At 54.1% G+C, this 22860-nt stretch overlaps 1 long non-coding RNA gene across 3 annotated transcripts; it reads left to right on the top strand.

Moving 5' to 3' along the window:
- The first annotated feature begins 379 nt into the window (after positions 1–379).
- Positions 380–21211, top strand: LOC141567532 (uncharacterized). 3 transcript variants are annotated; one of them, XR_016022119.1, is made up of 5 exons: positions 380–969; positions 7441–7619; positions 7742–7842; positions 8125–12677; positions 13102–21211. It is a non-coding gene; the product is annotated as an uncharacterized LOC141567532 (long non-coding RNA). The 3 variants fall into 3 exon arrangements; XR_016022120.1 differs by having other exon boundaries at positions 7742–8229; positions 8884–12677; XR_016022118.1 differs by having other exon boundaries at positions 7742–12677.
- The last annotated feature ends 1649 nt before the right edge of the window (positions 21212–22860 follow it).

The following is a 22860-nucleotide window of genomic DNA, read 5'->3' as shown; positions in this document are numbered from 1 at the left end:
AAGGAGGCTGGGTGGAGGGGTGTCCCAGCTGAGGGGTGTTCTGGAGAAGAGGAAGGAGGTGTGCTGGAGCTGGAGTGGGGTGGGGGAGTTAGGGGGTGGAGGGGCACTCCTCTCCCTCACAGGCTCTGGCTCTGTTATCTCACTGGCCTTTCGAGATTAGCATCTTCTCAGGCCCTCCCTGCCTCCTGCCCAAGGAGGGAGCTGTCCAAGGTGCTGACACAAGCAGCCACGTGCGCCGGCTGACGTGGAGGCCGCAGGCACTTCCCTTCTGAGCCGTTTTGCTGGCAGCTGGAGTCTGGTGAGCCCAGCTGAGTGACCCTGCTGTGCTGAGTCACCAGAAAAGAATAATAGGTCTGCCAGGCCACGGGCAATGCTGACCTCTGTGTGCTTGGGTTTTCTGCCCACACACGATGCCTGTGGCTCTGGGACATGTGACCTCCAGGCCAGGACCGGCCACCCGCAGTAATGTTACTACCCTGTGCTTGGGGCTGAGGTGAAGTTCACTTCTCCCAGCCTCAGAGGTGTCCAGACGCCTTAGAGGTCCCCAGGGATCTCAGGAGGAACCTACGTGAGCCTGAATCTGTCCTGCCTCCCTTTCCTTCGCCTCCACCAGCCAGGCAGTCTGGCTTTCTCATCCCCTCAGCGTGTCCTCCCTGCCGTGAACACTGAGCCCTCACTGTGATGAGGGTTCCTTCCCTCTGCTCTCCCACTGTCTCCTCCCCCCGGGAGCTCATGCTGGGCCCATCTCCTTCCTACAGGAAGCTGCCTGTCTGGGGATTGGCGCTGGAGCACTGCGCACTGGGCAGTGTCTCCAGAAGGACCCCCATGAGGCCATCTCCTCCTCTGGGAGCTACTCATATGGCTGCCTGACTGTCCGCAGCTCTGCTCTGGGATGGGCACCACGGAGGGAGCTGAGAAGAGGAGGGCAGGCCCTGCCACCACGGACTGCTACTCTCACGGGCACCAGTGGTGAGTGAGGAAATTCGCCAGTGAATTTGCATTGACTTTGAACATGTATTTGCATCTATTTACCAAGGGTGTGAAGTTGAATCCCCAGGCAGTTTTCAAACATCTCAGGGCTGTCACCCTTAAGGTCACCATTTCCTTTTCCTCTTCTCTGCCTCTGACACCCTCATGGTGACTCTGAGCTTCCTGTTAAGAAAGCAAAGCAGGGAAGGCAGGGGCGGGAGACAGTGCAGAGATGGTGCCAGTGAGGAGGAAGAGGGTCCTAGCCATCCTTCCTCGTCCCGGGGTCCAGCTTGGGGAGCTCGCTCCAAGCCCCAGTCCCAAGGGGTTAAATCTGTACCCTTCAGGTGCTTAGATCTGTACCATTAAGATTCACTGGAAAACTATTTGCTGAGTACATAATGGGAGCTAGGCTCTGCCCTCAGGGTGCCCACCGTCTGGGGGGAGAGATGACTGATGAGGAGACGCTGGCTGGGTCTGTGTTGGAAACCTTTGCTGGGCCCAGCAGAGGTCCAAAGGTGGCAGGGAGTGATGAGTTTCACCTGGCTGGGAGGTGGGGATTGTGAAAACTTCCTACAGGAGCTGACGTTTGAGGTGAGACTTGAAAGATGGATGAGAGCATGTCCCCAGGTGGGCAATGGGGGCGCATCTTGAACAAAAGCCTGTGGATGTGGAATACCTATTGAGTGTCCTGGGTGGAGAGGAATGTGTGAGGCCGAGGTTAAGGAGAAGGCAATGAGAGACAAGGCTACAGAATAAGTCAAACCTGGGAGGGCCTAGAAAGGACCCCCGAGGAGTTGAGGATTTGAATGGGGGTCCGTTTGAAGAGAGCTGAGCAGCGGTGTGATGTGGGCAGATTTGCATGTCAGTTCTTTGTTGTCTGGCTGTCAGCGCACCAGGCTGTCTCTCCCAGCCAGAGTTGAGCTTTTCAATGACTGGAGCTATAAGCCTTGTGTGAAAATTGTCACAGAACTCTGGCATGCGGGTGACCCTCAGAAAAAGCACAGCCGTGTGTATTCGGTAGGTGACGGTGCATGTCTGGGGTGGGGGCAGAGATGTGAGGTCCAGATGCAAGGAGCTGGCCTGTGGAAAGCTAGCATTTGGCCTGCTCAGAGCTGGACTTGACTTCCTGTGGGGGGAGGGGAGGACATCCTAACACAGGAAGTGAGGAGGAAGGAGGGTGTGGGAATGCCTGGAGAACAAACTAGCTCTGAGCCCCAGAGGTGACAGTGAGTCAGAGCAGAGAGCTGGGACTGTGGCCTCCCTGAGCAGGGCCCCAGAGGGCAGTGGGGGTCAACGGGACCATCACCCCCTCCCTTCTCTGCCCATGTGGAAGGGCTGGGCTCCCTACCTCCTACCCACACCCTCTCCAGCCATAAATAACCCAGGAGGAGAGCAGGGAAGATATTTCCAAAGCAATGTCGTGGGGCCACCTGGGGAAGCAGAACAAAGCAGGGGGCTCTGAAGCCGGCAGCTCTTAACGATGCTGGCTTTCTAAGTACAGAATTATGCACCATCCCCGGACGTGTACTATTTTTGTTATAGTCATCCATCACTGTAAATTGCCTGCTATTATTGCCGGAAATTTGTATTGGTGGTTCAGAGATGTTGGGCTTTATTTAAAAAGATGGAGCAAAATAAGGCATAAGTAGAAATTGCTGGCAGACCCCATTTTACAAAAAAAAAGAAAAGAAAAGAAAAAAGAAAAAATGAATCCCAAAACACAAACTGTGGCACTGACCTAACAGATACAAAGGAGCTAGCAGATCCAAGGGGCTCTCCCTTTCTATGTACGGTTGCCTGTGGGGTTCCTTGTAAGCACTAAGGTCCCCTGCATGTCTGCAGAGTGGAGTTTAGAGATAAGAGGAAGGCGAGAATTCACTTTAAAGCAGGATCTTCCTAAGTGTGTTTTATGGAACTGTGATTCCAGGGTTGCACAGTAGGACCCGTGATGACCTTGGGCCGGCCCTCCTTTCTCCGTTTGGAGATCCACAGGGCCCTCAGCGTGTTTGCAGGGTGGCCGCCCAGGGCTCGCCTCAGAAAGGTCCTGCGCCCGGTGCGTCGCTCTGCTGTTGTCTCTTGTAACTCTTAACAATGTCGGACCGGGGGCCTTGTGTTCTCATTTTGCACCAGGCCCCACAAACTGTGCAGTTAGTCCTGAGCACATCTGATGTCCTATAGTAAAGAAACCCATTCATTCTGCCCAACACATTCTTTCCCAAAGTCGTTTGAATCTGAAGCATTATTTTAAAAGACGACGATTAAGAGCCTGTGGGATTTGCATCCCTTAGAAGACTCCTTACAGAAGGCTGCCCTAAAGTACAAATATGTCACTGCAGAGGGCGTGTGTAAAGATGGGGAGATGGGGTCTGGGGGTCCTAGAGTTCACCTCTGGTTCTTCCAGGACACTGAGCCTGTGGAAACCTGGGCGCCCCTCAGAGTGGGGTGGGGCTGGGGTCCCGGCAGAGTCGGACACACCGACGGGGGCTCAGATCCATCACTGCTCCCCAGTGTTGCCAAACATGTGGTTGGGCTGCTCTGAAATGAAGTCATGCAAATGGAGAGAAGAGTCAAGATGGTCATTTGATGGCACGTGGGCAAATGAAGTGTGAACAGCTGATTTGCTTCTCCAGCTCCTTATTTGTTTTCCTCTTCCCCACTTTTTGGGTCTCTTATTCTGGCCTCCTGGACCTTTAGCCACCTGTCAGACAAGGAGGGCAGTTTGTGGGACACCCCTAAAGAAGCACCAGGTGCCCATCTGGCTGGAGGGTGGGGGACATGCCCTTCAGGGCCTGTTCAATCCGCTACCCTGCCCAGCTGCCTGGGGACTTTCAGCCAGCTCCCCCGGCCTGCCTGGGGCAGCAGCTGCTTTCCACCACCAGTCCCAATTCTTTAGCCATGAGCTCTGTGGGCCCGCCACGGATGCCCTCCTCAGCGACCCCCCGAGTGCCCAGCCCCCAGGACACAGCCCCACTAGCATCGTGTGACTGCGCGGTAAGGGTGCTCGTTTCACCAGCAGTGGCCCAGGCTCAGCCCCCCTCCCCAGACAACCTCCGTCCATGTCCTCACCCAGCCCCCTCCTGCTGCCACACTGCCCTGCCCAAATCATACCAGCTCAACATCATATCACATCACGTCAACATTCATAAGATGAAGTTTGCACTCTGCCGTGGGACTTTCAAACCCACTGGTGACCCGGGGCCACTCTATTTTCCCAGCCCCATTTTTCGGGGTTCGTCATGCAGCCCATGAATTAATTGCATGCTCTGTCTGCCCTTTAGCTGCTGTGTACCTTCTCTCTGGCTTGTGCTGTGCCTTCCGCTGGGAAGGTGTCTCTCCTCCACTTCCCTTTCCATTGGGCTGCAGAGCCCGGCCCAGTGCCAATGTCTCCTGGTCCTCAGTTACCCTCCTTGGCACGGTCTCCGTTGGGCTTCCCAGAAAAGCAGGTCCTGGAATAAGGACTTAAGTGCAGGTAGTTTACTTCTGAGGCAACCTCAGGATGTGGGGAAAGTGAGAAAGGTCAGTGAAGTGTGCACTAAGGAGCGTGCTGCCTCCGTGGGTGCCCTCCGGGCCCATCTGTGATGCAGCCTGTGCCTCAGAATTGTCCCACCGGACGACCGGGGTGAGGGTGCGGCTCTGCTCCCCAGGGACAGGCTGGACCCAGGCACATGGCCTTCCTGAACTTCCTGGGGAGCCACAGGCAGCCGAGTAGCCAGTCCTTTGTGGCTTTGGCGAGCACCGCCCACACTAAGTCTGGGACACCTGTGAGCACAGGGTGTCAGCCCCTGCCTGTGTGCGGACTTCGATGGCCGAGGGGCGGCGTGGTGCATCCCGGCAGCGGTGACCGGTTTTCTTGGTGAAGGATGTATTTCTTCCCCTGGGCTCCTGGAGATGGAAACCTGGCCTGATTCCTTCCGGGATCCTCCAGTGCCCATGCAGAGCTGGCCAGGGCCCCTGTGGGCACCACGTTGGCACATGGGGTAACATCAGACATGCTTTGTCCGCTCTATCGAACGTGCTTAGCTGCCCCGAGCAGCCTCCCCGCGTGTTTGCCAGCTGCCCACCTTCTGCCTTGTCTCTTTCTCTGAGGGCTGCCCAGCTCCAGGGCGGGGACCGCCACCAGCTTCTCTCATTCTGGCATTCTCCCATGCTTCATCGCTGCTTTGGATCTTCCCACTGCTGGCGAGATCACAAACCAAACATGAAAAACTTAGTCATCAGGAACCAGGTCAAAAATCAAGTAGGGGAAGGAGAGGGACGGGTGCAGCAGACCCTGAGCTGACTCCTTAGCTGCCACCCAGCGTGACTGCAGGAGGCCAGTCTCCTGCCCACCCAGGTGGAGCGGGGCGTAGGTAAAGGGGTAGACTTCTCCTGGACCTAGGAGGTAGCCAGCAAGCCCCCCTCAGCTTATGGACTTGGGGCGGGCAGGGAGCAGGAAGAGGAATGCAGAGCCCGGGCCTACAGAGAGGGAGGCAGGATAATTCTACATTTGATTGCTGCTGTGCAAAGGAGAGAAGTGTATTCTAGGTGATCGATTATTGTGAAGACAGTAATTACACTGGAGTCCCCACCTGTAACTGGTCAGAGGTGTTTCTGCAGGAACCTAAGCTAATGCAGGCCAGCCGCTTTGTATTAGGTTGGTGCACAAGTAATTGCAGTTTAAAAGGTTAAAAATAATTGCAAAAACCGCAATTTCTTGTGCACCAACCTAATATAAAGCGGCTGGCCTGCATTAGCTTATTAGATGTATTCTACTCATTTAGCCTCGGAGCAGAAATGGCAAACACCGCAGAAACCGGGAAAACAAGAGAATGAAACAGGAGGGCCGTGAGCCGCTGGAGAGCAGTGGGGACTGTGGCACTAGAGCCTGGAGGGGCAGCCACAGCTGGCTGCTGTCCCGTGGCGTTGCACGTTCCGGATAGAGACTTAGGTTTGGAAAGACGTTGGAAATCTGAATTTGTGTGACATCTCCCAATTTGTAAACATTGGAAATCAGTTGAAAACATTACTGAGAAGTTTAGGCCATTGGCCTGTGGACAACGACGGTGCAGCGACTGAGCTGAGAATGAACAGTCGTGGACGGGAGTCGACAGGTCTCTTAAGCCTCCGAGTCAGAGTTCTCAGATGACCTTGGGCCATCAATGGTGGCTCACAGCACAGGGGCCTGATGTGTTCAGGGCCTGCTGGGCAAAGCCTGGACTAGCGCTGGCCGCTGTGTCGTGGTACTCACTGCCTGGGCATCGCGTAAAGCCCAGCCGAGCCAGCGTCTCACGGGGGCATGCCTGCCCCTGGTGTCACCTCGTCCCCCAGCTTAGAATGCAGGCTCATGAGGGCAGGGCCGCTGCCTCGTTCACCGCCTGGCACACAGGAGGTGTTCAATAAGTTGCTGTTATCATGAGCACGAGGTGTTCTCCCTGCTCCCGCCTGGCGCTGGACGTGGGGCTCTACTGGATGGGTTGTATGAGTTCGTGCAGGAAGTTTGTCTGGATAAGCAAAGGGGTCGTCTCAGGACTGCCGAGAAGCAGCCCCCGGGTAGGGAAATCCGGCCCCAGAGCCTTCCAGATGCACCATCAAGCCCACCCACCTCTGCAAACATTGCCGTCCTTCTGAAGTATCCTTTGTGCAGGTTTTCAGGCATGACCGTTCTGTGGCGTCCTGCGGCGGAGGCCACGTCTCTGCCTAATGGACCTTGATGTTATCACAGCCATTCCCGCTCTTCAGCCTAATTTCCTGGCCCCTCCCCACACTGTCTGCCCCTGGCATGCTCACCTCTACAGGCCATGGAGCACTACCTCCTGCGGGCCTCTTCATTAATTCTTCGCAGGTTTCAATCGACAATTATGATGCCTCCCATTAGTCATCTCTCCGCTGGGCTGTACAATTTTAGTTCTCCTGATAGCAATGAATCATGGGACAAAGTGTTCATTTGCATTATGTGCCAGCTCTTTCAATCAAACTCTGTTTTTATAACACCTCATTGCAAGTCTCCTTAACATCTCTCTGTTCTGAATGTGAAAAAGCTCTAACGACATGGAGTCTGTCACCCCCACTCCATCCCTCCCCCGCCACGCCACGTGAGGGCTCCGGCACCTGGTGCGGGGAGCGGGGCTGCGCACTCCTGGCACCGGAGCCGAAGTGGGGAATCAGATCAAGACTCACTGGAGAGCTGACAAAAATTGATAATAATGACCCAATTTACATGGCAGAGACTCATTACCAAGCTAGTTACCAATACGTTGGGTTGCGGGACTTCTGCCAACAAATTGGGTCTCCTGTAGTGAGCAGTTTTTTACCAGCTCATAGGAAATCTTTCCAGCTTAAAAATACTTCAGGGAAATCAGTTTTGCAATGAAAAGAGAATAGTGCATCTATAGTCGTCTATGTATGTGGATGGGGGGTTTGCATATTGGGGTGCTGAAGACATCACACAGGCGTTTTCACTATTTCCTATCTTCTGCTTTTTTTTTTTTCCAGCACTGAGATGTGGCTGTGACTGCTTTCCAGAAGGCCCCCCAGAATGACTGCTTAACTTTCAGTGCAACCAGCCAAGCAATACAATTATAACTCACAGGGCGGTGATACGCTCACGATTTGGGGTCTGTGACGCAGGGTGCAATCCTTCGAATCCAAAGAGCCCATGTGGCACACATTAGGTGAGCTGGGCAGGGGACAGCACAGGAATTGAATGTTGACCCAAGGGGACAAAGTCCTCACCGCAAACCTGTGGTTTTCATTACGTGGAAATTTCTATCAGAAGGTGTCTTCCTCCACTCAGGTTGTTTTCACCAAGTGCCAGAGGCACCTGAACAGCAGAAATCTATTTCTCACAGGCGGAGGCTGGAAGCTTCAGATCCGGTGCCAGCGTGGTGGGTTCTGGTGAGGACCTGCCTCCGGGCTCATGCATAGCTGCCTTCCCTCTGTGTCCTCATGTGCTGGGAGGGGTGAGGCGCTCTCTGGGGTCTCCTGTACGAGGCGCTAATCCCGTTGTGAGGGCAGAGCCTGCAGAACACCCTACTGCTTGCAGCTATCACCTGAGCATGTAGGATGTCAGCATATGAATTTGGGGGACACACGCCTTCGATCTGTTGGCTCTGGGTTGCCACGGGGATATTTCATTCAGTTCTCACTGTGTCTCATGGTCTCGTTGTGTGTGGACAGTTTCAGGGGGCCAGAGTCACTGTGCTGGATGCTGGCCGTGGGGACGAGTTCAGATGAGAGCTGGCTGTTTGCAGCCCACACCCAAGCCAGCGCTTCCTCACAGAGGTGATGTATGAGGTGTTCAGAGAGAAATAAGTCTGCGTGCACTGAAATAGGGGCCATTTTGTTCATGTGTTGAAGCGCGATCAGACAGTATGTCATGTCCTGAGTCACGAATTGTCCATAACAAGGCCCTATAGATTGACAGCAGTTTCTTTGGGGAATGAGGGAGTCTGGCTCTCTCTCCTGTGGATGTGCTGGGGACAGAGCTCATGCTCCAGATGTCAGTCTGAACTGAAGCGACAGGGGCCAGCTTCCTGCTGTGGGCACCATTGTCTTCCAGTGGCCGCAGGGAGGGGCCTCTGGGGGGCGTCCATCCGTGGGGACACCCAGGTCCCCCCAGCTGCAGTCCTGCTGAGGCTCCTTAGAAAACCCTGCCTGTGTTGCAGGTTTGTGTGGGTGTTGCCTCCTCCCCCAGGCTGTTCCCTCCTTGGAGACAGAGGCTCTTTCTGACTTTGTCCACCCCTCATCTGCATATAGCTGTCATGTCGTCAAAAAGCCTGGTGACTCCAAGTTAGATGCGTGCAATTTGGCGCCTGACGGTCCCGGGTTTTCTCCCAGTCTTTCCTCTTCCTTCACAGCACCTGGGGCCAGGGTAGAACATCTCGATTCTTCAGTGTCTTTATCCATAAGCTGAAAATGATCACACCTTCCTTCCAGGGTTTGTGATGCTAAGAGGAGGTGCCATGCGGTGAAGCTGTGCGGTACCGGCCCCTAGGCACGCACCAAATGCATAACAGCTACCATGTTATCGGGTTGTCCCAAGTCCACCCAAGGTCAGAGGTGGAAGCAGGACTTCTGCCAGGAGCCTGGCTGCGGCCTGTTTGGCTGCCTCTGCTGTGTGTTCTCAGGTGATGGACCTCTACTAGCAAAGCCATGTGATCGAAGGAGCATTGGTCAGCAGCAGAAGCTCCACCGGAACCCGAAGGGTCAGTGCTGGTCAGACAGCGTCCAGAGGCGGCTACTGTGTTTCCCCGAAAATAAGACTGGGTCTTATATTAAGGTGTGCTCCCAAAGACGCATGAGGGCTTATGTTCATCCTGAAAAATGGTGCTAGGGCTTACTTTCCGGTTAGGTCTTATTTTTGGGGAGACACGGTAGCTCTACCTTAGCCCACAGCAGCCTCAGGAAGACACAAAAGATAAATGACCTGGGTAACGGCAGCAGAATCAACACGCCACGTGTTTGGTCCTCAGTAGGGCACTCAGTCAAAGATGCTAGTTCAGGGGCAGCTTGGCCTGACCAATGACACCTCTTTGGGGAGATGCCGAAGGCAGAGGTGGAGAGGTGGGGACCATCTTCCTTCTCCAGTGCCGTGATCTTAGTCCTGATCCAGAATCTTCCTCTCAACCTATTTTGGGGCTCCTCTTGCTCCCTGGGACCTGGTTCTCCCCATCTGCACCATGTGGGACTTAGGGGTGATGCCCCAATGCTCCCTGTGCTCCTGTGACACCTGCCAGCTCGGTCCAGACAGGTGGCTTTGGTGGCCATAGTCTTCCATCTTTTGCCACTCCTGGGACCTTCAGCCTGTAGACGTGTGTGGGACCCTAGCCAGCACGGGGACCCTGGGGAAGGAGTCTCAGGAGATTGGAGACAGGAGGGTGGATGTGGGAGGAAGGAACTAACAAGACGACTGTCCCGTTGGCCACGGAGAGACCATGAGACCTCTCAGTTCCTTATTGCAACACAAGTCCTCTAACCTGGGAGCGTCGAGCAGACTCGGGGGACGCAGCAGGGAGTACACTGAATTCGCCCCCCACAAGAAGCAGCGGGTGCCCCTCCCTCCCCCGAGGGCCGGAGGCCCTGCCAGGCGCTGGGCAGCACACATGTGTCCAGGACTCAAGAAGCCCTGGTGCATCTGAGTGAGTGGGTCCATGGCTGTCATTTTGATCCTTTCGGCTCAGCCACACGTCTGCTCCACTTGCAACGTGAGAACGAGAGAGGAAGGGCTGCTAAGGAAAGTTCTTTGGACACTTGCGGGTGGCAAATTGGCACTTCTCATCCTGAATGTAGTCACTGAGTCTCCAGAAGGTGTGTATTTAGTTAATTAACTGGGAAAGTGTCACCTGTGTTCCCTGACAGCTGTTCTGCTGCTGTCACAGGGAAGTGGGCACAGACGAGGCCAAGGCCACTGGATTAGCACCCGTGGCCACACCCCAGCCTGGCCTTCTGCGCGGATGGTCTCTGCACTCGGACTCGACAATTTGGGGCACACTGAGCTGTCCTAGTTCCTGTGACTCCCTGGGGACGGGAGTGGACAGCCCCTCCCTATGCGGGGACCGGGGGCTCGAGCCCACTGGCCTTGGCTCTGACCTCCAGGGCTGCCTTGGGCTGCGCTGTGGGGAGAGATTTCCCTGTTTACTGCAGAATCAGTCACCCAGGGAGACTGTTCAAGTACAATATGTCACCTTTAAGGGTTTGCTAATTGAACAACGTGGGGGATTCCTGACGATCCAAGCCACTTGGAATTGCTTATTTAGAGAGAAATCCAAATAGGGACATTTTCTAGGAAGGAAGGAAAAAGCAGAATGAATGAGTTGTTGTGGAAAACTGTTTCCCTTCCCGTAATTCTGACGATGGAAAGTTCCAGAGCTCCGGCTCGCTCCGGTCACTGGGCCATCCAAGTCCTGCAGGGGTGCTGTTTCTCCAAGCGGGCTACCAGCTGGGATCCAGGCTTTGTCACAGTGAGTGAGACACCTCGTTCCCTCCTTTGTGTCGTCAGCCTTTCTGAGAACTGACGTTCGCCTGTGGTGACCAGAGTGAAGTGGAGGATGAAGCCACGTGTGTGTGTGTGTGTGGGGGGGCATACCTGTGGGTTCATCACTTTAGGCAGAGATGCCATGAGGCCCCAAGAGAGGCGGGGCTGCTGGCCTCCAGGGGCTCGGCTGGGGGCCAGGACGCAGGGCTCCCCTAGAGCTGAATGCCCCGCACAGCCTTCTCCACTCCCCCCTGCCAGGCAGAACACCAAGACCACAGGAGCTGGAGCTCAGGGAGGAGAAACCCTGGGTGAAGCAGCTAGGAGACGCCCCCCATGTGGGTCTCTCTAAGGCTGCCTTGGAGATGAGAGTTTGGTCATCGTCAGAGGACAGGGGAGCAGTGGGAGGGCTCAGGCCCAGAGACCAGGCGGGGTTTGCTGGGGACCCGCCAGGCTGAGTCTGGTGACTCATGCAGGACCTGGGGAATGGCAGTGCAGCCTGGGGTGTGACATCATCCTCGGGTCCCTGCGCGGCCTCTAGGGGCTGGTGAGCTGGGCAGTGGCCTGAGGAAATTTGTGGATAGCTGCTTATCTAATTTATTTGGAGGATCAGACCTCAAACTGACGACTGCAAGTCTAGCAGCAAATAGTGGGGGACATGAGCTCTGGCGTCAGGGCCCAGGCCAGCCCCCAGCAGTGCCCTGCGTCCCACGGCAGTTCCTGCCACAAGCCGGCTTCATCCCAGAATGGGACTCAAATTCTCCAAGCCCAGCTGCCCTTGGGCTCCACCTGTTCCTTCCTGGGAGACGGTTTTTAATTTCCAGCCCTAACCTTGAGCTGGCTGCGTAACCTTGCAGAGCGGCTGGTGTCTCCTTGGAGGTGGGAAGGGTGACGCCCTTGCAGGGCTCTTGGGGTGAGTGTGGTCAGGTGTGGGGTGCTCAGTGAATGCCAGGTCTCTTCTTACCTCATCCTTTCAAATCAAGACCATTATTATGTTTTTCACTTTAATTGACTCAGCATGTCACTGAGAAAGTAAAAACATCACCGCTTACCTAATGACCAGGCTATGTGGTTGCCTTAGTCTGTGTTTCTGTCATCTTCTCTAATAAACAGATGGTCCTCCTTTCTCCTTCCTCTCTGCGGACGGATCGGGAAGATTTGCAATGTGCAAAGCAGGTGGATTGATCGGATATTGATCAGGAGTGAATTATGAGCCCTTCAGGTAAAAAGCTTCCCATAAACACAATTTAGTCGCTGGTGCTGCCAGCCTCAGCAGCCCGGACACGACGGTCTCAGGACCCTGCAGCGAGGTAATCAATAATGTTAGTATTAGCAGCACAGATTGCTTTCTTGGGTAGCTCTTCGGGGGTGTGCACGTGGGCTCCCCACACTTGCCTAATGTGGGAACAACAGTGATCCATGGGGGCTCAGGTGCCACGTGCGATGGGAGGATGGTGGCCTGGGTGTGTCCCTTGCTGACAGGACACAGCATGTGTGCGTGCATGTGCGATGGCCCTTTGCTCGGGGAGGTGAAGCGTCACATTCCTGTGCTAAGGACTATCCATTTCTCGTGACGACAGCTTCTCCTGCCCACTCACAACCTCCCTGGGACAAGGTCTTACCACACCCACTGGAGGTTGTTCTCATATACTTGCTCGTCCAGTTAGGGAGCCTGTCCTTGGAGGCCACGCTCCCAGTCACTGGGGAAGACATCAGGATGGAGCCTGCAGGGGCGCATGGCGAGGCCACCGTCAGCCAGGTGAGGAGACTCAGTAGGAGGCACTGCCAGCCGCGGGCTGGGGCGGGTTGGCTCTCCCAGTGCTGCCATTTTCCCGCCCTCATTTCTTGATGAAGAAGGAAAGGGCGGCAGGGTCTGACATTCTGTCATGAAGCCCCAGTCAGCACGATGTCACCCTACCCCGTGCCTGCTGCAAACCAGCACCTGCAGCTGGGCTGGTGACAAGGACGAGGTCCCCACTGGGGTGATGAGGCGAGATCCATTACTGACTTGTGGCGCCTGGAAATGCAAACCTATCCATTAATTTTGAGGAATTTGTAGGGAAAAAATGACATCCTCCATTTCTGTTTGTCCCTCCTACCTCTCGCCCCAACTTCCACGTGCGTCACTAACGGGGCTGACGAGGAGGCCACCTGTCCTGTGGCTGTTGTTTCCATGCACCCAGGTGACCTGAGACTGCTGAGCCAGCCGGGCTGTGGAGCAGCGCAGGAGAGGACAATGAAGTCACCGCTTTCACTGAGCGGTCGCTGTCCCCCAGGCACTGTGCTCAGCGCTCACCGTGAGAACGTGCGGCTTACGGTCGGGGTCTCTGGAAGCAGAGCCCATGGTGGGGATTCCTGTCCAGGGGTCTTCCTGAGGGACCGAGGGGACCAGCGCAGGGCAGGAGGGACGCCAGGCTGAGATGTGGGCTCAAATCAGCCTGATATCCGAAGGGCGCATGGCCCCACAGACTTCTCGGCACCTTGGGGTGAAGGGCGAGGCTTTCGTACCCCTTCCTTTGGCTGTAGGCCACCCTAGGAGGGGGCCCGTGATCTCACAGATTCTCCGGAGAAGGGGCGGCTGTGAGCTGTTAGCAGCCCACGCTCCGTCTCCAGCAGCAGGGACCAGGGCAAGGTCTGGCACGGAGGACCTGGGCGGGCCCACGGGGCTTCTGCAGTGGGCTTTGGAGCCCGGCTGCCCGCATCTCAACCTCTGTGCCTCACTTTCCTCACGTGTAAAGTGGGGGCATAATCATGCCTCCCTGAAGAGGTCTCGAGCAGGGCCGGCCCCAGCCAGGGATCAGTGGCCAGGAGCTGTGACGATCAGTAGTCAGAAGGTGGGAACGTCCCTGGCCTCCCCGGGTTCCCCCCACAGGCCTGGGCACAGAGCGGACTGGCAAGGGCCCTCCCATTGTGACAGGAGCCCCCCTTCCTGGGCTCAGCAGCCCCCAGGATAAGAGAGGGGCCAGGGCAGACAGGCTGAGCTCTGGATGGAGAGGAGCAGCCGAGCATCTGAGATGTCACGCGTCTCCCCAGGATCTCGGAGCGGGAAGCTCGTCCAACGTGGATTTTTCATGCTCTTCCGAAGGAACCTATAAAAATTCATACCATTTGGTTTGCAGACAGAAACTTTGCTTTTAAATCTTTGAGTTATTTCCTTTTTCCTCCCTTTTCAGGGCCAAAGTTATTTCAAAGGAAAAAGGCGCAGAGGGCGGGAGCCATTGCATCTGTCAGCTTTATTTCCCTGTGGGTTTGTAACCGTGGGGAACTTTGCTTAAGCCCGCATGACATTTGTCACTTTGCTATTGCTTTCTTACCCAGAGGGGCTCTGTCCTCACTGGCACATTTTCCTTTTTATCTGTCTGAGAGGAATATACGAGCACAAGGAAACGGACAGGAGGGGAGGGGCCTGCATTTGCATTTCCATGCACACCTTCCACCACCAGCCCTGTCAGCTCCTGCTGCTGCCCCCACTAGGGCTGACCGCAGAAAGGTGGGGCCTGTTCCCTGGAGAAGGGGCCCAGGTGTGCTCACCTGAGACGAGGACGCCTGCCTCTGTGTGCCCGCCTGTCTGTTCTTTCTTGGGTGTATGTAGCCAGTGCTAACTGCTGCCTGCCACATGCTGGGTCCTGGGTGACATGCCGTGGGTTCTGCGGTGAACAGCTCAGGTAGGACTCCCGCCCTCATGGAGCCCCCCCCTCCTGGACGATGTGTGCAGTGACGGAGGTCAGCATGTGGGACAGTAGCAGCTTAGGGACAGAAGGTCCCTCTGTGGGAGGGGCTCACAGAGGTCATGCTGCCTGAGCTGGCTCCTGAATGGAAACTAGCTGGGTAGAAATGGGGAGGGGGTTCCAGGCGGGCTCATCGCTGAGTAGTGAGAAAAGGTGGGGCATTCCAGGGGTTCCTGGTGTTTGCATGGCTGGGGCATTTAGGGCCATGGGGGGGGTTGGGGGCGGTGAGGGCTGGAATTTAAGTAGCACCCAGATGACAAAGGCCCTGCGAGCTGTGCTAAGGATGGTGAACTTCGTCCTGGCAAAGGACCTATGGGTGACAAGAGAGAATGGCACACGGTGAAGATGAAATGGACGGGAAGCCTGAGGTGGGGGCGCACCCACTGAGTTCAGAAATGATGGCAGTTATCGGAGAGCGAGGCAGAGAGGATGCCAGCAAGGAGAGGAAGAGCAACCTTGTACCCAGCTGATTAGATGGCGGATAAAACTTGGAGCTTCCTGGCTTCTGGGCTGGGCAGGTGGTGATTCCACATGAATGAGACATCCCAGGTGGAGGAATGCTGTGCGTCCCCAGAATGTACCAAGCAAGTATTTGATGAGTGCACAAACGTGGGTTGTCAAGATGGACTGCCCATTAATCTAGAAGTTCAGTGCAATTCCAATAAAAAATCCAATACAAAATTTTATGGAATTTGTCAAAATGATATCTAAAATTCACTTAATTTTAAGTCTCAGGAATAATCTTGATAATTCTAAAAGTGAAGAGAAAAGAGGTGGTACTTTTTCTATCAGATCATCAAGACATATTAAGAAGTTATAACAAGTGTTCAAGTGTGGCATTGCCTCCGAGACAATAGCATTAGAACAGCTGAGCTGCCCTGCTCACTCATTCTGTTCATGGCTGCTTTCACCCTCGAAGGCACAGTTCAGTCTCGGTGACGGAGGCTGCATTGCCGGCAAAACCTAAAATAGATGCTGTTTGTCTTTTTATAGAAAAGGTTGCCAGTCCCTGGCCTAGAGTGTCCCCAACATTTACCAGTAACCTGGCGTGTGATGAAGATGGCATTCCGAATCGGGAGAAAGGAGGGACTTTGCGAAGCATGGTGCTCAGACATTAGTTTTCCTATAGGCGGGTGAGGAAGATGAGATTCTTGCTTCCTTCCACGGACAAACTCCAGGTGGATTAAAGATCCAGATGTGAAAAGCAGAACCTTATAACCTTGAAAAGGTGAGAGAGGATGGGCCTTTACCATCTCAGGGGAAGAAAGCCTTCTTAGATTAAGCACAAAATCATAGCTCATGAAGGAAAGATGGTTATGTGACAGCTACTACTAGCATTGCTATTACTACATGCACAAACACCCGCACATGTGCACACAATTTGTTTGGCAAGAGGCACTATAAACCAAGTTTAAGGCCAGAGTAGAAGACAACAGCCATGCAGCTGAGGGGGTGCTGCCCAGAACAAGGCAGGCAAGAATTTTCCCGCTAGTGAAGTTTCTTGGCAAAGGACCAAATGACCCAGTAGAAAAGTGGGGATAGGTAAAGACCAGTGGTTTCAGAGCAGAGGAACCGTCAGTGGCCAAACAGAAATGAAAAGTGCTCAGCCATGTTTGTTATCAGAGGAATACAAAGCAAAACGAAATGTGATATTCTGTTTCCCACCCATCCAGTTGGCAGACGCAGAAAGGCTGATGGATGATTCATGCCCAGGGTGGGGAGGTGGAGGGGCCGCTGGTGGGAGGAAACTGGCCGCCACTCAAATGGCCCTGGTAACATCTGACACGACGGGAGGCCTGCGTCCTCCACGACCCGTTCTGTCCCCCAGAGCGTGTCCCACACACATGTCCAGAGCGTCCCTTGCAGCACTGTTTGTGAGAGTGAAAAATAAACCACCTAATGGCTCTGGATACAAGAACGGACTCACAGGTTATGGCATATTCGACTATGGGATTACTCAAGGAGTCGTGGCAGCGTGACTCTAGCCTGCAAAATGAGTGCTGATGGAGGAAGCAAGTCGAGAAATAAGTGTGATAATATTTATGTAAATTAAGACACTCAAAGCAATGTATTAGTTGTGTATGTCTGTCCATCCATCCCTTTAAAATTAGGACTAGGTACATATTCACAAATAAAATGCAAATACTTATAAGCATGGCTGCAGGGGGAAGGCATTTTAATGAAATCTGTAAAATTCTATTTCTTTCACAAAAATTATTTTTAGCAAAATTGAGAGCATATTTCCTTTTGCTAGTCATGGATGGCAGGCGCAAGGTTGTTTATTCTATTATGTTGATACATTTTGGGTTTCTGAAATCGAAAGAGAGGGTGAGAGTTGAGAGCTGTGAACAGGCAGGGAGAGGCTTGGCTGTTCGTGGGGCCTGAACTGACTGCTCTCAGAGCTGGTGTCGGTGGAAAGCCGGAGAGGCCCCAGCTGGGCTATCTCCTGTGCACGTGGCCACCCCTCCATCCCTCAAATATACCACACTGCAACTCACTCAGGAAGCTTGGAGAAAAGATCTGAGGAGACCAGGCGGACTCCAGGAAATTGAAAGAAATCAGGCAGGAGGACCTGCAGGAGCGAGTCCGCCAGCCGGCCCACGTGCTCAGCCAGGAGAGGGTCCGTCTGTGGGATTCTGCTCACCTGTGTGCCTCTTCTCTGTCCTGAGACCCCTCCACCCCCACCCCACAACTCCCATACATCCCTAAATGTAGGTCAGTGTCACCTCCAGGAAGCCTCCCCTGAGCCCCAGTCTGGATTCCAAGGGCTTCCTCTGCCCCAGGCAATGTCCTGTGCGCTGCTTGCATCTGCCTTTCAGTACGTATACTGGGCTCTGTCAGAGCAGGGCGAGGGGAGCGCTGCATCCCCCAGAACTTGTGCAACGCCAGGCTCGCAGTGCATGCTCCATGCCTGGTTTTGGTGACGTGGGGAGAGAAAGGCAAGGACCAGGTGGGGGCTCTGGGCAGCTGACGGTGCAAGAGCCAATGCAATCAGCACACAGTCCACAGCCGGTCACACAGGACTTAACCCTTCTCGTCCAGGAGGCAGAAAACGCAACCTCTGCCCCCAAGGGAATATCAGGTCCTTCATTGGAACGCCCACACAGCCCAGGCTCATTTGGGTAAGGGACTCAAATGCTGTCGGACACGTGCTCTCCCCCCAGTCTTCCCTCCCTCAGTGTGTCTGGATTCCATTCCCTCAGCATGGGAGGTGCAGTGCGCTCCCAGCCCTGGGAGGGAGGAGCCAGGCGCGCTGCTGTCTGGGTTCCTGACGTTGGCTTGTCCCCTTCAGAGGGCTCTGAGCGGGACAAGGGGAGCCTGGGAAAAGGGGACCCCCTTCCTGACAGTGCACCGGGCACAGCACATTGCTGCCAACGTCGGTGATTCCTCCCCCGTGGGTTCTATAGGCGGCATTTCCCAGGAGCTTCAGCTGAAGCATTTCAAGGAGCCAGAAACGAAACACTGAATTTTCAGAACTCAGAAGTCGTTCTGGACACTATTGGAAAGTGTGGTTGTCCAACTATAACATGAAGCTGTGGGTTTTGCATCTCGGAGGGGCTGCATTTTGCACGTGGTCATAAATCGGCAGTATTTGCTCCTCGCTGTGGCCTCAGCTGGACATTAAGAAAAATAAACTGCACGGATGTGGCCGAAGCCTGGCCTCAGCGGACGGTGGGATTTGGGTGTGATGTGAGGTTTTACATGAAGGCTTCCACAATTCTTTATTTCTCAGGATAGAACTATTGATAAAGTTGTTAAAAATGTAAATGTAGATGTTGAGACCACCGGTTGGTGAGGATGTCCCCACGAGAGCGTCCTATGCATCTGGCGCCTCGCTCGGTCACTCAGTGTGGACGGGCCCTTTCTGGAACCCTGACACTGCTCCGGGGAGGGCCCAGCATGCTACCTGACTCCAAGCCAGGGCACGAAGAGAAGCAGTGTCCAGGCGCTTAGTAACAGTGACAGTAAGGACACTGGAGCCACACTTGCTGAGCCAGCTATGTGCCCTCACGAGGCTGCACGCTTCACTTCACTGTCGGTGGCAATTCTCACAACCACCTCGGAGGCATTTGTACCGCGACTGGATCACAGTCACCGAAACCAAAGCTTGATGAGGGGTGGAGGGGTTAGCTCAAGGTCACAGAGCTAGTAAATGGCAGAGCCGGGATTCAAACCCACGCGGACTCTAATTCTAAAACGTACACTCTTAAGCGTCATGCTTTTCTGTGGAAGCAGAGTTGGAGGATGCGTGGTTTAAAGACTGCAATATTTGTGACTATAAATATTAGCTTCCTACCATATGCGCTCCTGCAAACAGACCACTCTGTTTTTGAAATTCAAATCCCTATTTGAAACCCACTATAGGAAGTCACTAGGGAACGCCAGGGGGCACTTTTTTGTTAAGTGAGTACTGCCTTCAAAAATACACCGCTTTGATCAATCATAACTAGAGCAGTCACTGAGTGAGTCCCTATGTGGTGCCAGGACCATTCTCATCTACTGCTAACAACTCTTTTCTCAGAGTATTCAGTGGTCCCATGAGGTGGGATGGCAGGGGGTGGCTGCCTTTTCACTAAACCTTTCTGCTTTTTCCCAGGCACACAGCTGGCTCACATTTGCCAGCTGCCCATTCAGTTAGGCATGGTCATGTGACCGAATTCTGCTCAATGCGTAGGAGGTAAAAGTGACTGGTGTTACCCAGCTCTTCCCTCCATCGCTCTCCCCTTCTTGGAGGCCATGGAAGCCAGGTGGGCCCACAAGACCGTAGACTTGTTGTCGGCCTTGTTGGACCTGAGAAAGAACATACCTACCAAGAAGGGCTCCTGGTGGATAACTGGGCTCAAATTTAAAAGCAGAGCTTAGCAGCCATTGCTGAACAGGGGCCTCTTACTCAAGGTGCACTTCAGGGAGAAGCCAGCACTGAGCTGCCTCCCTCCTGCACTGCGTTCCTGCCACTGAGCCAACCCTTATAAAGGAGCTCCTGGAATTATATTTCAACCAATAGAACTGAGACTTTCCCCCATCCAATCAGAGCCGTGATGTCTCATTGGCATCTTCACCGACCAATCAGAGTGGCTCCTTTCCAACAAATCAGGACAGTGCTTTTTGGACTGATTATATTGTGAGGATTTGGAATCCTCATTTCCATGAATATAGACCAATCAGGGCCCAGGGGAGGGGACTTCTTTCTATATAAGTCAGTTCCCCAGGGTCTGGGAGAGTGCACTTTCCCTAGCAGGCGCTGAGACACTGAAGGCGGACCAGCCCACCGGAGCAGAGCTGTGTAGCTGGAGAGGGCCACCTTGCCTGAGGGCGGCCTCAGGGCTGCCTCACAGCTGTGCTGTTCTACAGCCGTGCTGTATCACACTTGAGCTCTTTGCCCTGAAGGTTCCTTTGTAGCACGCCAAACTGGGGATTCCTGTTGGCATTGACTTGGCACCAACAACCGTCGTTTGACAGCCTGGACTGAAGTATAATTCAAAAAGAATAAATTTGCATTTGTTTCTTTCGTGACATGGGGCCACTACCAACCTGAGGTCTCTTTAAATGAAACTGCTCCATTCAGGTCTTGTGGACAATGCTGGGTGGTGTGAATCTAGACTGCAAGCCTGCCTGAGTACCAGCTTGTGGTTCAGACTCTCAGGAGAGACATTTTTCTTCCTTGAGGTTGAGACATGCAAGTTTTCCTGCCTTTCTGTCTGTGTGGTAGTTTTTACTCACACCTGGAGAGTGTGATGTTCAATTTTGTGTGTCATCTTGACTGGATGAAGTGGTGCCCAGAATGCCAGGAGAACATTATTTCTGGGTATGAGGGCGTCTCTGGAAGAGGTCAGCATTTGAATCAGTGGACTGAGTGAAGGGCGCCCTCACCAGTGCAGGTGGGCACCATCCAATCCACTGAGGCTCGGATAGAACAGAAAGAGGGAGAAAGGGTGGATTCGCTCTGTCTGCTGGAGCCGGGACGCCCATCTCCGCCTTCCGACATCCACGCTCCTCTCTCAGGCTCTCAGACTCAGACCACGACTTACCCCATCAGTCCCCCAATTCTCAGGCTTTCAGGCTTGGACTGCATTACACCACCAGCTTCCTGCTTCTCCAATGGGCAGACAGCAGACCGCAGGCCTTCTCAGCCTCCACAATCACGTGAGTCAGTTCCCATAAGAAATCTCCTCTGACATATATGTGTGTGTGCTCTATTGGTCCTGTTTCTCTGAAGAATCCTGACTAACACCGAGGGGTTGGCCTTTGTTGTTCTGGCTTTATATGGGGGACATCTATGAGATAGCCCATGTTGAGCATTGTTTTTTCTGGTATATAAACAATGTTGCATCTAACAGTTCACAGTGTTTTAAATTCAGTGAAGTACAGTGTTATTACCTCTGGTATATAGATGAACAATGAGAAATTCTGAGGTGCAGACAGATTAAGGAACTCACTAGTAAGTGTCCGAGCTGAGATGTGGACCCAGCAATCTGACTGGAAAATCCGGCACATATCCCCACACCCCTGGGACGGTGTCCCTGTGGTTATACTTGGCCACAAGTAGGACAGGTGGAGAGCTGGCTTGGGCTCGGAACCACCTCTGCCATCAGTAGCAGTTTGAACCCTCATCTGTATACTGGAAATAATAAGGAGCTGACTGCTTGATAAGCTTGTACTGAGGATTAAGTGGGACTAGTGTAAAGCATTTAGCACATGGAACATTCCATGATGGGTATGTACTGTTATTATTATTTTTTAGCCGCCGTGCTACACTGTTTCCCAGTAATAAAACATGCGACATTTATTCAGCATCTGCCATGTTCAAGCCACGCTAGCTCATTTAAGCCTATGATAAAGTCACTAATATCATCACCTCACACGTGAAAAACTGCTCAGAGATGTCAGGTGACCTGCCCAGGTCACACAGGTAGCCAGGGCCAGAGCCAGGATTCAAACAAGCTCATGCCTGCCTAGCTCCAAAGCCCACGCTCTTTCCTCTCTGCCCTGCCTCACTCAGTGCACCTTGCCTCCAGGACATGATATTGTAAAGTATGAAAGGGCCCCAGGAATGAGTCTAGGCCCTGACTGGTCAGAACTGCTCCTTCTTTAAACTAGAAATCCTCTGGTCCTGGCCAGCTCTGGTCACTTGCTCTGGGAAGAGGGCAGCCAGCTAAAGCAGTTTAGGACAGAATCTAACCCAATGTCATTCCTGTGACCCAGTGACCCAGGTCATAAGGGCTCTTTACAGGCTGTGCTAGTCGTGGAGGGCTTCCTGGAGGAGGCAGCACTCCAGTCAGGCCTTCCTAGGCCTCACCATCTGGGTGTCTTTCTTGGTGCTTCCCACCTGGATCCCGCGTCTGCCTCCGCATGAGGTTGGTTTGCTCTGCGTGGCGGGGAGCGCTCTTGTGATGGAAGGAACCTGAAAGCTTAGCAGAAGAGAGGTGTGTGCTGGCACATGTCACTTAAATACTGCCAGGCATGGCTGTCTCCAGGGACGCGAATGATGGGGTGATTGCTTCCCACCTGTTGGCTCTTCTCTCTGCTGGCTTCCCAGGCAGGTGGGGCCTCGGCATGGGCCGAATGCTGGTGGTTCCAGCCTTGACTGCCACCTGCCAGAGATTCCAATTAAGAGAAACTTTCTGTTCTGCCAGAGTGCAGATGCTGTCCTCTCAGTAGCTTGACGGCTTGTCTTGGGGATGTGCCCAGCCTTGGGGAGGGTGTGAGGATGGGGCAATGGGGCAAGTGACCCAAACCACAGGACCGGAGGGTGGGGAGGGGCACTCCCAAAGGCAAACCAGGTGCTGTTTCCGGAGGGTGGGAGGGCAGCTCCTGGGAAGCTGGCAGGCGCTAGCTAATGGCCTCAGGGCTGGACCCCTGCTGCTTCGCCCCGTGTCCTGGGCTCCAGCTCAGGCAGGCAGTCTGCTGGCACTCTCTGCTTCTCCGCGTGTGGGCAGGAAGCATAGAAAGATGGTGTGACCCAGCCCTGTGGGTGTCCACCTGCTAGCCATAGTGATGCATTGTCCCTGGGGTGCTGAGTCCTGGGAAGGCTAGTGGCCTGAGGCCTTGGGGGTGTAGCTCTCCCCCCTGCTGACCCATCTCATGGAGCAAATCAGCATTTGGGGAAGCCCCCTATGCCACCTGGAGCAGACACTGAGTCTGGGTGGAGCCGGCAACAGGTGGTGCTTCTGTTACCAGAGGGCAGCTGCTGGTCTCTGTAGCTGTGGACCAGGA

Source organism: Rhinolophus sinicus, chromosome 8 (genome assembly GCF_057876585.1).
Source record: "Rhinolophus sinicus isolate RSI-liver-muscle chromosome 8, RSI-T2T, whole genome shotgun sequence".
Taxonomy (NCBI): Eukaryota; Metazoa; Chordata; class Mammalia; order Chiroptera; family Rhinolophidae; genus Rhinolophus; species Rhinolophus sinicus.
This window is presented reverse-complemented; position numbering and strand designations above follow the sequence as displayed.